The sequence below is a fragment of the Rattus norvegicus genome, chromosome 17 (assembly GCF_021556685.1).
Source record: "Rattus norvegicus strain SHRSP/BbbUtx chromosome 17, alternate assembly SHRSP_T2T, whole genome shotgun sequence".
Classification (NCBI taxonomy): Eukaryota; Metazoa; Chordata; class Mammalia; order Rodentia; family Muridae; genus Rattus; species Rattus norvegicus.
This window is the reverse complement of record NC_141550.1, coordinates 64,923,313-64,936,727: the sequence shown is the minus strand read 5'-3', so window position 1 is coordinate 64,936,727 and position 13,415 is coordinate 64,923,313. Positions and strand designations below refer to the sequence as shown.

Sequence of the window (13,415 nt, the reverse complement as noted above, 5' to 3'; positions counted from 1 at the left end):
AATTCCTGAAAATATCAAGGAGAGAGAAAAAAAATTAATTTCCATGAGGGTAATCCAAGAAATTCACACACACAAAAGAAAAAAATCTCTGAAAACCTCATCAGTTTTAGAATCTAAGCAGCCACCAAATTCATAAAAACATAGGAGAAAAAAATGGAAGAATGGACATTTTTCTAAGAACGTATTATATCCTCGGGGGGAGGATCATTATTTTGTTTTGTTTTGTTTTTAAGACAAGATTTTGTATAGCTCAGGCTTGAACTTGAATCCAAGCATGTCCTTAGATTTCTTTTTCTTTTTCTTTTTCTTTTTCTCGGAGCTGGGGACCGAACCCAGGGCCTTGCGCTTGCTAGGCAAACGCTCTACTAGGCAAACGCTCTACCACTGAGCTAAATCCCCAATCCCTCTTTTTCTTTTTTTTAAGATTTATTTATTTATTATATATAAGTACACTGTAGCTGTCTTCAGACACACCAGAAGAGGGCGTCAGATCCCATTACAGATGGTTGTGAGCCACCATGTGGTTGCTGGGATTTGAACTCAGGACCTCTGGAAGAGCAGTGTTCTTAACCGCTGAGTCATCTCTCCAGCGACCTTAGATTTCTAATCCCTCTGCCCCACTTCCCACATGCTGGGTTTATAACCTGCTCAGTTTATTCAGGAATGAAGTAGAATCCAGGGCCTTGTGCATGCTAAACTAATCCTTAGCGCCGATTACTTGGAAGTTTAAAGAATATATTAATCCTATCATGCTAGAGGAAATACTGTAATATTTGTAGCAGATTATACTAAGTGTTTTATCATATGATCAGTAATAAAAAGGAACCTTCACTTTTAAAACAAAACAAAATTCTCTTAGAAAAAATGCTCATTTAAATGTCATCTTGACTTAGCATAGGACACAGCCAAAATACAAAATAACTCATGCTGAAATTGGCATCGTTAAAGGAAAAAAAAAAACACAATTCCTATACCATCTCTGTTTTCAGTTTATGCTTTAATTATAAGTGAACACACAAAGGGACGGAAATCGCGTAACCTTACACAGTTTGTTGCTGCTGCTGCTTGGAATTCTCTGTGTCATTCTGTTTGAGATGGTGTTATGCAGTTACTCTTTCTGGTCAAACACTAGGTTCCAAAAAATCAGGAAGCTAGTGAATTTTACAAAACACAGAAAGTCACAAGACAGACAGGCCCTCCCCCTGCAAAGTATAAAAGGTTGCTGAGAAGACAGTCCCAGAGAGCTTCCTGCAAATCTACACCCTGTCAACTACCCTCCCTGTGTACAGTAACAGTTACTATGACAGTTGTAGTCTTAAACCCACGGTTGACTGACTTAGGTTTCCCTCACCATTGTGCCTGTCTTGACTCACTAAGTATCTATCACCAGAGTCATAGAAATCTATGATCATTGCATGTGCCCTACAAATCGCCTGTTTCCTGCCCTATCACTCCTCTGTCAGTAACATTGATACTCCGGCCATGCACACACATTGTCAGACTACTGCTTTTATTTTTCCTGTAATTTAATGGGCTCAACAGCATGCATTTGTCAATCAAGAAACAGAAAAGGCAGTATGCAGGCCTCCTGCATGTTCAGCCTCCTCAGCCCTAATTCAGGAATCTTAATCTGAATATTGTATTCACTTACATTTAGCTTTATTGCTACATTATATTTATCATTGTATTTGTATCCTGTTGGTCTCCTGGTCTTGTTAAATTGTTACCAAAACCTGACTTACAGAGTTAGGGATGGATCTCAGTGGCAGAGCTCCTGCTGCCTGTTACCTGCACAGCTCCTAGCTTGATCCTCTATCCACACCACCCACACCTGCCCCCAGCAACTATACCACAGAGAGAAGGGAAGAGGAAATAAGGAAAGAGAAGGGAAAGGGAGGGGAGGGCGGAGGGAAGGGAAGAGACTGAAACAATTTACATTTCATAATTTTGCCTATGAAAGCACACAATTAGCAAATTAATTTGCCATATTTAGAGAGCAGAAAGCCACCGCCACAATCTAAATTCAGAGCAGATTAAATCCCACTATGTTCTTAAGTCTTTTCTCTTCATTCTTCTCTTTTATGTTAATCAAATATTTGGATTCCATTTCCCCTAAAGGTTGCTGTGTACACCAGTCTTCTTCACGCTAAAGATGACTTAGGCGTGGAAGGCATTTAACATTCTAGTACAAATCAGTAACTTCAGCATGTTCCAGGAAGAGCAGCTTTTTGTCTTCCCACTTTTTGTGCTATCATTCATTTCAACAGCGGGTATATATTTACTATTCTCATTTATGTGTACATATGCTCATATCTGAGTGTATGTGCACCACATGTATGCAGGTGATTATATTAGAGTCCCATTGTATGCTGCTACACTAGTACTGGGAACTGAACCCAGGTCCTCTGCAAGAATGGCCACTCTCTTAACTTCTAAGCTATCTCTCATACCCCATACCATGCATATATATATACATATATATAATATTAAACCCCCAAGTTTCTGGAAGTGTTAGGCATACCTCGAAGGATTTCTTTTGTGCTGGATTCTGGCTCCATATCCCCTAGCTACCTTGGAAGTTTCCATTGTCTCTGAACCATATTTCTTATGTAACATAATACCTCTTATTAGAGTGAACAAATTCTAAATTAGTCATTTTTAAATGTTCCTAGTTTAAGGCCTTTTAAATTTTTATCCCCAAAGTCACAATACTGGTCAACTGCTCTCTGGAAACAGAATTACTGATTTTTTTTTCCTCTCCAAATGTTTCCTGCTGAGTCTGACACAGATGGGAAACCATGTAAAACAAACACTGCTTGGGTTTGTAAATTTCTTTCCCTGTAAAACTTGCTATGTATTGTATGTGGACTCTGTGATACCAACTATTTCTTAAATGACCCGACTGCCAATCAACACAGAACTAAAAGAAATCCACACGGCTATGTTAGAATGCTAACGCTTAACAGTTCAAGTTCAGAGTTTTTCCCCTGAATGGAAAAATTCTACTTTTTACTGTGGGCCTTCTGTCTAAGGCTTTCCAGCATGCTTTCCTGCCTACTGGACACAACAGCCACGAAGGAATCTTTCAATTCTCCTTCTGAACTCATCTTTTAAACAAATATGTATGTGGGTGGGTCTGTGCTTGAGAGTTCAGATGCCCAGCAAGGTCAAAGGAGCAAGTCAGACTGCCTGCAGCGGGAGTCACGGGTAGTTATGAACCTCATGGTACAGATGCTAGGAACTGAGCCATGATCCTCTGGAAGACCAGGATCATACTCTCTCAAGGCCGAGCCATCTCCACACATACTTCTTTCCCACAGTATTATACATTTTATTTCATTTTATTTTATTTTTTTAAAAAAAGGTGTATTTACTTTTATATGTATGGACATTTTATCTGCACGTATGTCAGCGTATCATATATACGCTTTACACCCGTTTATACCAGAGGTGGAGGATAGATCCCCAGGAACTGGAGTTAACAGATAGTGGGTGCTAGGAGCCAAGTCTAGTTTCTCCACAAGAGCAGCGACTGAGCCATCTTGAGCCTCTTAGTACATACTTCCAAATGACAGAATCGGAGCGTCTTTAGACCTCAAACTGAGGCCTCTGAAGTGTTTCCAGGAACAGGCCAAGTAATTTCAAAATGGAAAATGCAAAGCAGTAAAGGAGACCACATAGACACAGCATCCTTATTAGAGAGATTATAAACGCTGAGGCCATATCTGCCCCTGAGAATAACGGCTGTGGTGTGTATTTTTAAACTGCATGAGACTGCAAAATTCTACTGTCAGTTTGAGAAAAAAGTTTTTTACCATAAATTTAATTAAGCAAATGAGGCCACAAAAGCAAGTCCAGTAATTTGCTGAATTATATACATTAGCCTAACTTCTCTTTTCACTCTGCTTTGTATTAAATGACCCACAAGGCTTCCATTTTGCCAGATCTGTCAGTCATGACTAGTCACCTCAGGAGTCCTGGACCCTCATGTGTGACCTAGTTCAGCAAAAGGTACTCATAATTTTTATTCGGCAACTTATTTTTCCCCCTCTTAAAGCTTAAAGCAGGCAGTAGAACACTGAGATCGCCTCAATTATCCCTGTTATAGAAGCAGGATGGTGGCTTTATTGTTATTTAAATGATCCCTGAATTTGTCTAAATTCAGGGAAATGTGTACACTTTAAGCCAACACTTCCTCTTATGAAGCAAAGAGTATGTCAAAGTGGTTCTTGCAGAAGATTTCATGTTAACAAATTCTAATGGTGGGTCCCTAAGTTAATAACAGGCAGCTGGCTGCTGGGTGGGCAGTTTATCAGGATTACTAAGCACAATTAAATGCTACAAGGAATCTCATTTGAGACAAATAAAAAAATTAGAAGAACATGAGAGGGGAAAACGCAGCCACTTAGGATGGACCTCATTGGACGGTGATACATTTCTATAATAAGCGATCATTGTTATTTGGGGACTAATAATAGACACACTTGTGTGGCATAAGGCTCAGCTTTGCGTCTCAAGCCTGGGACTGTGTACAGCTTTAATGCATTTTAAAAGACTTGATAAGCAACACAAAGGAAGAGAATCATCAGCCATGGATAATGATAGGCTGTATTACTTAACTATTAGGGAAAAGATCCTAGGTATCAACCTTAAGGAAACTTCAGGTCTGCTGTGAATATCCCTAGACGTCATGGAAAAAAAATCCTTAAACCCCAGCTCTATAAACTGTGAAAAAAAAATTGATGTGTGCAAAGGTGAACCGTGTTTTTACGGTGGCTGCAGCCCTCTTCCATAACTCCTGGGCCTCTTCCTTTACAACTAGACACCTACACATGCCAAGAAGGGCAGAGCTGCATAGACCAGAAGATGACTTATAAATTCACAGTCACATTCACAGTACTCAGGGGATGTGCATCAAGAGTCAAGACCCTCAGGCACTCCAAGGGATCAGGGCATGTGCAGGAAGCATGTGGGGACTTCAGATGTGTGCACCAGGCTCCACTTAGAGATATGGGCTTATAGGAATAAGAAATGTCCCCTATCATACCCAGATGTGACTGTCTAGAAAACACAATTAAGATGAGGAACTAAACCTCTAACCTTGATTATCATGGTTATCATCTTCTAAAGAGCTTCCATCGGTCTAAGTAAGAACTAACTAGTAGCTATCAAATAAAGTCAAGACACTGACAACTCCCCTACCCACTCAGTGGTAGTCTAACAAAAATCCTGGCACGTTATAAACTCTCTCTTCCATAAGGAATCTTTGGTCACAATGTTTTATTATTACAGCAGCAGAGAAGCAAACAATACACCAGCAATTCTGCAATAGATCATCACATGAATTAATCCTATTGTTTGTTTGCTAGGAAGTAGCTATATATAAATATCCATATTTATATATAATAATAAATAAGTATATTTATAGAGTAAGCACACAAGAAATCTGAGAAAATGTCCAAATCGAACGGTTCTAATCATATCAAATAACCTATACATTCAGATTCATAATCTAAGACAGCCCATAACTCTGCCACTGTGATTAAATTATACACCGATTAAACTGACCCCCTTATTGAATTTGACGCTGGAGTCTGTGAACTACTTCAGTCAAATACAGACTCACACAGCCTTTCCTCCTGAATATAAAGAAAACAATGTCTATGAATACAAGACGCACATTTCAACCACAGGCTTCCACATTCTATACATGACAAGAAAATAGGTGAGGATCAGCAAAGCTGTGCACCTGGAAGGTGGTTTAGGAAATTACACTCCCATTTATTTTAAATTACAATTCCAATTCTGTGTGTGAAGGAAAAAAATGTGTTCACATACATGGGCTTTTAGACACAACAGAGAATAACACATCTATCAGGAAAATTTCCGGGCTCCTCCCTGAAATGGTTGTCTTTAGTTTTACTTGAGAGGGATGTTCCAGAAATCAGATGTAAACAGAACCCAGCCCTTCAAGACACTGTAAGTTACAGTAGACATCTGAGAACAGAAATTTCTCATACAAAGAGGTAGTGACATGGTACTAGCTACTACGGAAAGCATGAGTCCATTAAGCATTTCGTAGATACAAGGGTGGACTGGAGGAGGTCGTGCTGGGTACTCGGAGCTTCCCCTTGTATTTTGAAGAATGTATAGAAATATTGAATGTGATGGCCACTACTAATTGTCAACTTGAGCGGATCTGTAATCACCTAGGAAACAAGTCCCCAAGATCAACTGAAGAGGGTTATGATCATTAGTATTTGGCCTTGAACGAGATGGGGTAGTTATCTTAACTAGATTAAACTAAAGTGGGAAAACTCACCCTTTGTGAGTGTCACCATCTCATGGTTCCAGTCCTGAGCTATAGGTTAGTGGGCTCCCATGTCCATTCCACCACAAGACTCAGGTGGCTCTGGGGGACAGGACATGGGAAATTGACTGTGCTTACCCCATGGGTAGGTGTTAGACTGTAAGGAAGCTTCGGGACACTGTTCCAGGGGTGGCGAAGCACAGTTTGAGAGAGGGACACAGCCAGAGCTGGCTCAGTGGTCCACGGGCCTGCAAGGAGACCATGGAATTCTTAGGCTCTTGGGCATCCAGGAGCTGCTGGAATGCCTTGGAAGAGCTGAGAACAGAGTGGTGGCCCTTAGGCTGGATCTAGGCTGGGGCCGAGGGGGAAAGTGGATGAGTAAAACCACTTCTCAGAGTGGTCCTGAGACTAAATACCTTTTGTAGGGAGGAGTGTTTGGAAAAAAAAGGTGATTGGCTAAGCCTCCAGGCCTTTAGGTACCTCATTATAAATAGGATATGTCTTGAGCCTACTGACCTGTGGTCACATCCTCTACCTGTGGAGGGGTTTGGGGCATTGCCCTTACATGACTGATGGTCACAAATCTATGGACAGCTGTGGACTAATGACAGGCCTGGTTTCCTGGGAGTCAGGCCAAATGCCTACCATCCCTTTCAGGGTCACTGGGTTTTCAAACCTCCTCAATTGGGAACCAGGGTGCCTTTCACTGTCCCTCAGTGGACTGAATAAGAGAAGTGAGCTGAACAATAGTGTTCATCATTCTTTGCCTCCCAATTGTGGATGTAACCTGATCACCTACCTTCCTCCCTGCCTCTGTGCCTTCCCCGCCATGGTGGACATATTGAGTCAAAATAGACCCTTCCTCCGTTAGAGTGCTTCTGGCTGATGCCTTTACATGATAACAAGAGCTTTAACTAAACACACCTGATTACACTCACCTCTGCTTCAGCTAACAAAATTAATAAACATGTGAGTTCTAGGAATGTAAGAGAATAGCAATGTGTCAAGCAGTGTATGACAGTGGTGGTCATTTGTTTGAAGAGACAGAGGGAACTGACAACTGAACCTGTGGATATTTGCTGTTCTGAGTGAAATGATGTGCTGATCCAGATGTCATTGAACTACTCAACAGAGAAAGCATACCAATTCATGAACACACCCTAAAGCCTTCCGTGTGTGTGTGTGTGTGTGTGTGTGTGTGTGTGTGTGTGTGTGTGTGTGTGTGTGTGTGTGGTGGGGGGCGGGGGGGAGCATGCCCTGTGTCTGTCACAGATTTAAGTCTCATGACTCCATGAGGGAGATGCTATTGTTTTGTCTTACTCTATAAATAAGGAGACTACGGGGCACAGAGATTGCTCAGTGGCCTACCAGGGTTGGACTTGAGTCTGCTGTATAATCCTAGTACTTGGTAATTACAAGACACAGCATTAGACTCCCTGAATTTCACCTTTTGATCTTGCACAGGTACAAGATCATTTTTTTATGCAATTGCTTATCTGAAATTGGTACCTCAAGGCTCAATACATGTACTCATAAAAACTCACTTATAGTGCTTTGATATTTTTTAAATGTACTTTAAAAAAATTCATCTTCCAGTGAGTTCACCTAGTAGTCTTTTCATGCACTTTTGAGTATTCTCAGAGTACACGACTCAAAGAGATGAAATTTTATGAGAATAAAATTTAAAAGTTGTTAATATGTCACATCCTACAACTCATTTTTTTCACACAAAAAATACAGGATCACCTTACATCTGCTAGCTCGACCAACAATTAGGCCACTGGGGCGTCCCTGTCCCTTTCCTTAGAAGAAAAAGTTATTTAAAAACAAGCAGTATGCTTATAGTTTTGTATCGAATAAACTATTTGAGTAAATGGAACCATTCATGTGACTTTACGAATACCTCTGAACCAGGTGTCATGGCTCTCACCTATAATCCTAGCACCTAGGAGTCTGAGGCAGGAGAATTTCTGTGAGTGTCTATTATACAAAGTGATTTTTTTTCCTCAGAAGATAAAGAATATTGGTGAAAATATCATATGTTTTCATTCCAGAAGTTCCATTTTCTACATGAATTCTAGAGAATAGCATAATAATTATTCCTGGAAACAAACTTGAAATTATCTTATGCTAGTAGTTTTGAGAGTAATCCTAATTGCATGGAGGAGGAGTTTAAAACTAAGAAAAAAAGCCAGAATCAGAAATTAGAAATCCTATATACTTAACATAGTCCTCAAGAAATGTAGTTATTTTTCTGACCTTGCAATCACAGAACCATCAATGGCAAAACTCACATTAGTCACTGTTAGATCCATAGGGACTTTATATGTCATAGCTTATTTCCAAACGTTAAAAAAATGGTATTAATTAAGTGAGTGACTGGAATTCAATTCATTCAAGATTCATCTTGATATTATATTTTCATAATATTTATCATCTCCTAATTTTATTTACTTTAAAAGCATCACTTGTAACCTATAGTAAACCACTAAGATCCACGGTGAGATATGCCTACCATGACTTAAACTGAAGAAGTGACAGAAACACCAACATACTTCCCCATCTGAGAAGAGGCTATATGGGCAGACTCTGGCTAATTCTAATTACATCTTCCTAGATTATGCTATAGTTACTTTTTAGTGTCTAATTTTAATATTTGGCTGAGAACTTCATACGTGAATACTGCATCTGCTTGACTTCCCCAGCTCCTACTACATACACCCTTCTTCCCAATTCATTACTACTTCTTCTTCTTCTTCTTCTTCTTCTTCTTCTTCTTCTTCTTCTTCTTCTTCTTCTTCTTCTTCTTCTTCTTCTTCTTCTCCTCCTCCTCCTCCTCCTCCTCCTCCTCCTCCTCTTCCTCCTCCTCTTCCTCCTCCTTCTTCTTCTTCTATTTCTATTGTTATATGCATATGTAAATATGTACACAGGTATATACAACCTACTTAATTCATTTAGCATTGCTGGTAATGAATGCAGGGCTGATCACTTGGGGTTGGACAACCTATGTGGGAACTGATCTCCTGAAGCTCTTCATCTAGGGGTAGGACCTTCTTGACTATCCCCTACTCAGCTTGTCATGTCAACTGGTATTGTCATTATGTTGGTTTGTTCAACCATAGCTTAAGATTTGTGGGTGCAATTTCCCTCTCATGTCTTGGGGCCACTATCTAGCAGCAGACATCCTCAGCCTCTGACCCTTATTTCCTCAACTTTCACCTGCATTTAAGGCTCACAGAAAACTTTACATACCTTGGAATATAGTATATTCCAGGTAGCAGTCAAATAGTCATAAGTCAAGGCCAAAATGGGCAAGGTTCTATAGTCTTCTAGAACCAAAGACAACCAATACCAAATGACAGAAAGGACAGGTAATATAAAGTGTTTTTTTTTTTAAAATACATGCTCCAAAATAGGTCATACAAGTTGTGTGTTGCAGTTGTGGCATTAAACAAAGGAGAAGCCTTTGCAGCAAATGCTGCAAATATTGTTAGAAAGAAGCTTCAGTAAATCTCCTGAACAAGCTCTTCCCACCACTGTGTATCACTTCTCACTTGGCAGGTGTGCCCACAGAAGCAGGTTTCAACTATGTGTTTAAAAATGAAGTCATATAAAGAGAAGGGTATGTCAACTATTTTTTTTTTTTTGTAAGTTAGCCAAGATGAAACCAACCTCAAGAGCGAAAAGTTAAACAAAGGGTTAAACTCTTTGAAACTAGAATAGCAAGTGCTGTCACTGTGTTTTTAACATAATGACATCATCATTAAGCTGCTCAGCTCTGTGTGGCAGACCTAGAGTGTGGGAGTAGCCAAGGTTCCAAAGGAAGGAAGCCACCACGATCAGAAAAAAGGTAGGCAGGGCTGAGTTCCAGAACAACCGTGTGGGTTGCTCATGTGTGAGAAGTAAGAAAAGGGTATGAATAGAAATCTGTATAGAGACAGGACATCACATTGTAGCCCAGACTTTCTTGGAATTCACTATGTAGCCCCAGGCTGGGCTCAAACTCAATCCTTCTGCCTAAGCTTTCTGAGTGCTAGGATTTTAGGTAAGCCACTTTGCAGTGACTACTAACTCTTCTATATCCAACATCATTTGGCCAATTCTCAAACTTGAGGACGAAGGCACACTTCCCTCTGTGGGAAGGCAGTGCTGAGATATGGCAGGGTTGGGACCCTCACACTCTGCCTCTGAACGCTGTGCTAGAGCAATAGCCACAAAGTGATCTGTGAAGAAGCAACCCACCCTGGTGGGTTCAGAGGCAGACAAGAACTAAGAGCCACAGGAAATCCAGGACTCGCAGAAGGACAAGAAGGAAAGATGGGTATGTACAGAAGTCAGAAAAAAAAAAAACTAAAAACTTGAGCAAGATGCAGTAGACACAGCACAACAGATGCAACCTTCTGCAGCCTCGCTGGGCTCTCTCTGTTCTCAGCATCTTCAGGCATCTGTGGGCAGCGGCTTGCTGCCCTTTACTGTCGTGATTCTCTGAATTGCAAACACTGATACAATTCATCGAAAGCTTACATGTATCTCAGACCTCTATCTCTGTTTTCTCGCACAATGGACTCCTATCACTGTGGATGAAATAATCCAGAATGCTTTTGGTTTAGAGAGGTGTTACATGGCTGGGAAGAGAGGAATGCATATGTGCTGAGTCCAAGAGACTCATTTCCTAGGGCACCTGCCAGTTACACAGCCTAACCCTGACCTGATGATTGACTGGGGGGGAATATATATATATATATATATATATATATATATATATATATATATATATATATATATATATATATGTAACAGGGCTGTTTAAAAGAGAAACTGCTATTACTCAGTTGGGAAGGCTTCCTAACCTAGACCTCCTCAAGATCCATTATGATGTATCCCACACTGTTCACACCACCCCAACATCCTATACAGGACAATGGTTCTCAACCTTCCTAATGCTGTGACCTTCTAATACAATTCCTGATGTTCTGGTGACCCCCAACCATAAAACTGCCTTCACTGCTACTTCGTAACTATTTTTACTACCGCTGTGGATCATAATGAAGCTGTACTTTCTAAGGGTCTTAGGTACCCCCTGTGTGAGTGTCATTTGATTCCCAAAGGGGTAGCAACCCACAGGTTGAGAACTGATGCTATGGGCGAGTCCTACCACACTCTACATCCTGACTAATGCTTATGGCAACCATGTGGGGCTTTGAAAGATGCTGATCTAACACCTCACACGGATGTCTACTGTAACTGTGGTAGACATTTTCTAGCTAAAGAACAACTCAAAACTCGACTAAGTAAAAGCACTGTGGCAGCGATGTGTGTGTGTGTGTGTGTGTGTGTGTGTGTGTGTGTGTCCAGAATTCTAACAATAAAAAGTTAAAAACACAACTCCCTAAATGCTACTTTAAATTGTTTCCTCTGGGCACGTGATATTGCCTAGTTCAACCTCATGGATTCAGCTTGTGCAAAAGTGACGTTGAGAAAAAGCGGCTTTGTAACATACATTTTTAATTTAGGGCAACTGAGGTAAGCCAGAATCCACAACAATGGGAAAGCAATAATGGCAAACGCAGATAACTGCTTAGAGTTTTGTTTGTAAGGGCAGATTCAAATTTCAGCATTGTTAGGTCTTCATGTTATTTTAAAGCCACAAGAGGTTGTTCCAGAAAGAAACCAGCTTCACCTTTTCATAACTTAACTCCACTGCAACAGAATGCAAAACCTTGACAAAGGAAAGATAAATTCTAAAACCTTCACACCTACTGATATGGGAGGCCTGTGTTTTGTAGTGACCAAAAGTGACTTTTGAATAATATGAAGCGGGTGTCATATCTGAGGGCTGGCAAACCAGCTTTCTGTACAATGGCGAATGAAATCACCATTCTTTCCCATATTTAATCATTATGTTAGAACTCTTTTCTCTTCAACATACTCATTTTATTTTCTCAGGATCTATACCTTGTGGTGGAATTGCTAGACCATGTGACAGTTCTATTTCTAATTTTTGGGTCACCCTCAAACTGTCTCCCACAAACACTACTGAAACGTTCACTCCCAACACTGTGCAAGCACACTCCCTCACAGAATTTCTTGAGATTTAATTTTTAAATCAACTAAATTGGTTACGGAAAAGCAAAATATTGTGAGATGGGTACAGGATGGCCATGTTAACACTTGAGCTCCGACTCGCACCTAAAACGGAAACTAAGACACAGAATCGTTCCTGTGTGTTCCATTTTATTTCCGAAGAATTTCAGACAAATATAAAACTCTCAGGATGATAGCCATAAATGGTTTGTCCACATTGGTCACACATATATCTCATATGTGAAAAATTAATTTAGAATTGAGGGAAAAAAACACAAAAGTTATAAGATGTGTTTGAAGACCTTAAGAATAAAATATAGCATAGCTGATTGGTCACCTTGTAAAACTTTATGACAGTATTTTTTAAATCTCTTTATTTATACAAATTAAAAAGGGGGCTCAATGATGACAACACATAGTTAATAACGGCAAAAGGAAGCACCAGTTGAATTCCCGGAAACAAATAGGTTTTTAGACTTCGAAACACCTTGGTAAGTGGGAAGGTGTGTGATGGCCACGTATGCTCCTGATGGTCTGAAGACTTTAATGAACTGATTAAGAACAGGCAATACTCCAAAAAGCAGCAATCCTGTGTCTTCCAAAAAAAATTAATTAAAATAATCCAATAGACTTTCAAAGAAAAATATCTCCATGAGGAGAGAGAATAGGAGTTTTAATTTTCAGGAGATGGTTTGGCTTGTTCTCAAAATTACAGATTACAACTCGCTGGAGCTACTGCTGTAGTTTCGTCACTTAAAATTCAGAATGGTGCCATGAAACTGTGTTAGTTACGAAGATGCTTAGGGATGTTGCATGGGAAAGGCATCTGAAGAGGCCACAGAGCTCAATGATAAATGACCAGGCACAAAATCAGACTGTGACATGGCACATGTAAGGAGACACACAAATACTCACAAACTACACACATAAGCAAGAAGTAGATGGAGGCTGGATTGTCTTTTTATATGTCTTTAAGACATCCTAAGCCTGCTAGATAGCTAGATAATCAAATATAAGGAAC

At 40.1% G+C, this 13,415-nt stretch overlaps 1 protein-coding gene across 3 annotated transcripts in view; it reads right to left on the bottom strand.

Moving 5' to 3' along the window:
* Ryr2 (ryanodine receptor 2) overlaps positions 1–13,415 on the bottom strand; it is a 593,362-nt gene that overhangs the window by 376,600 nt on the left and 203,347 nt on the right.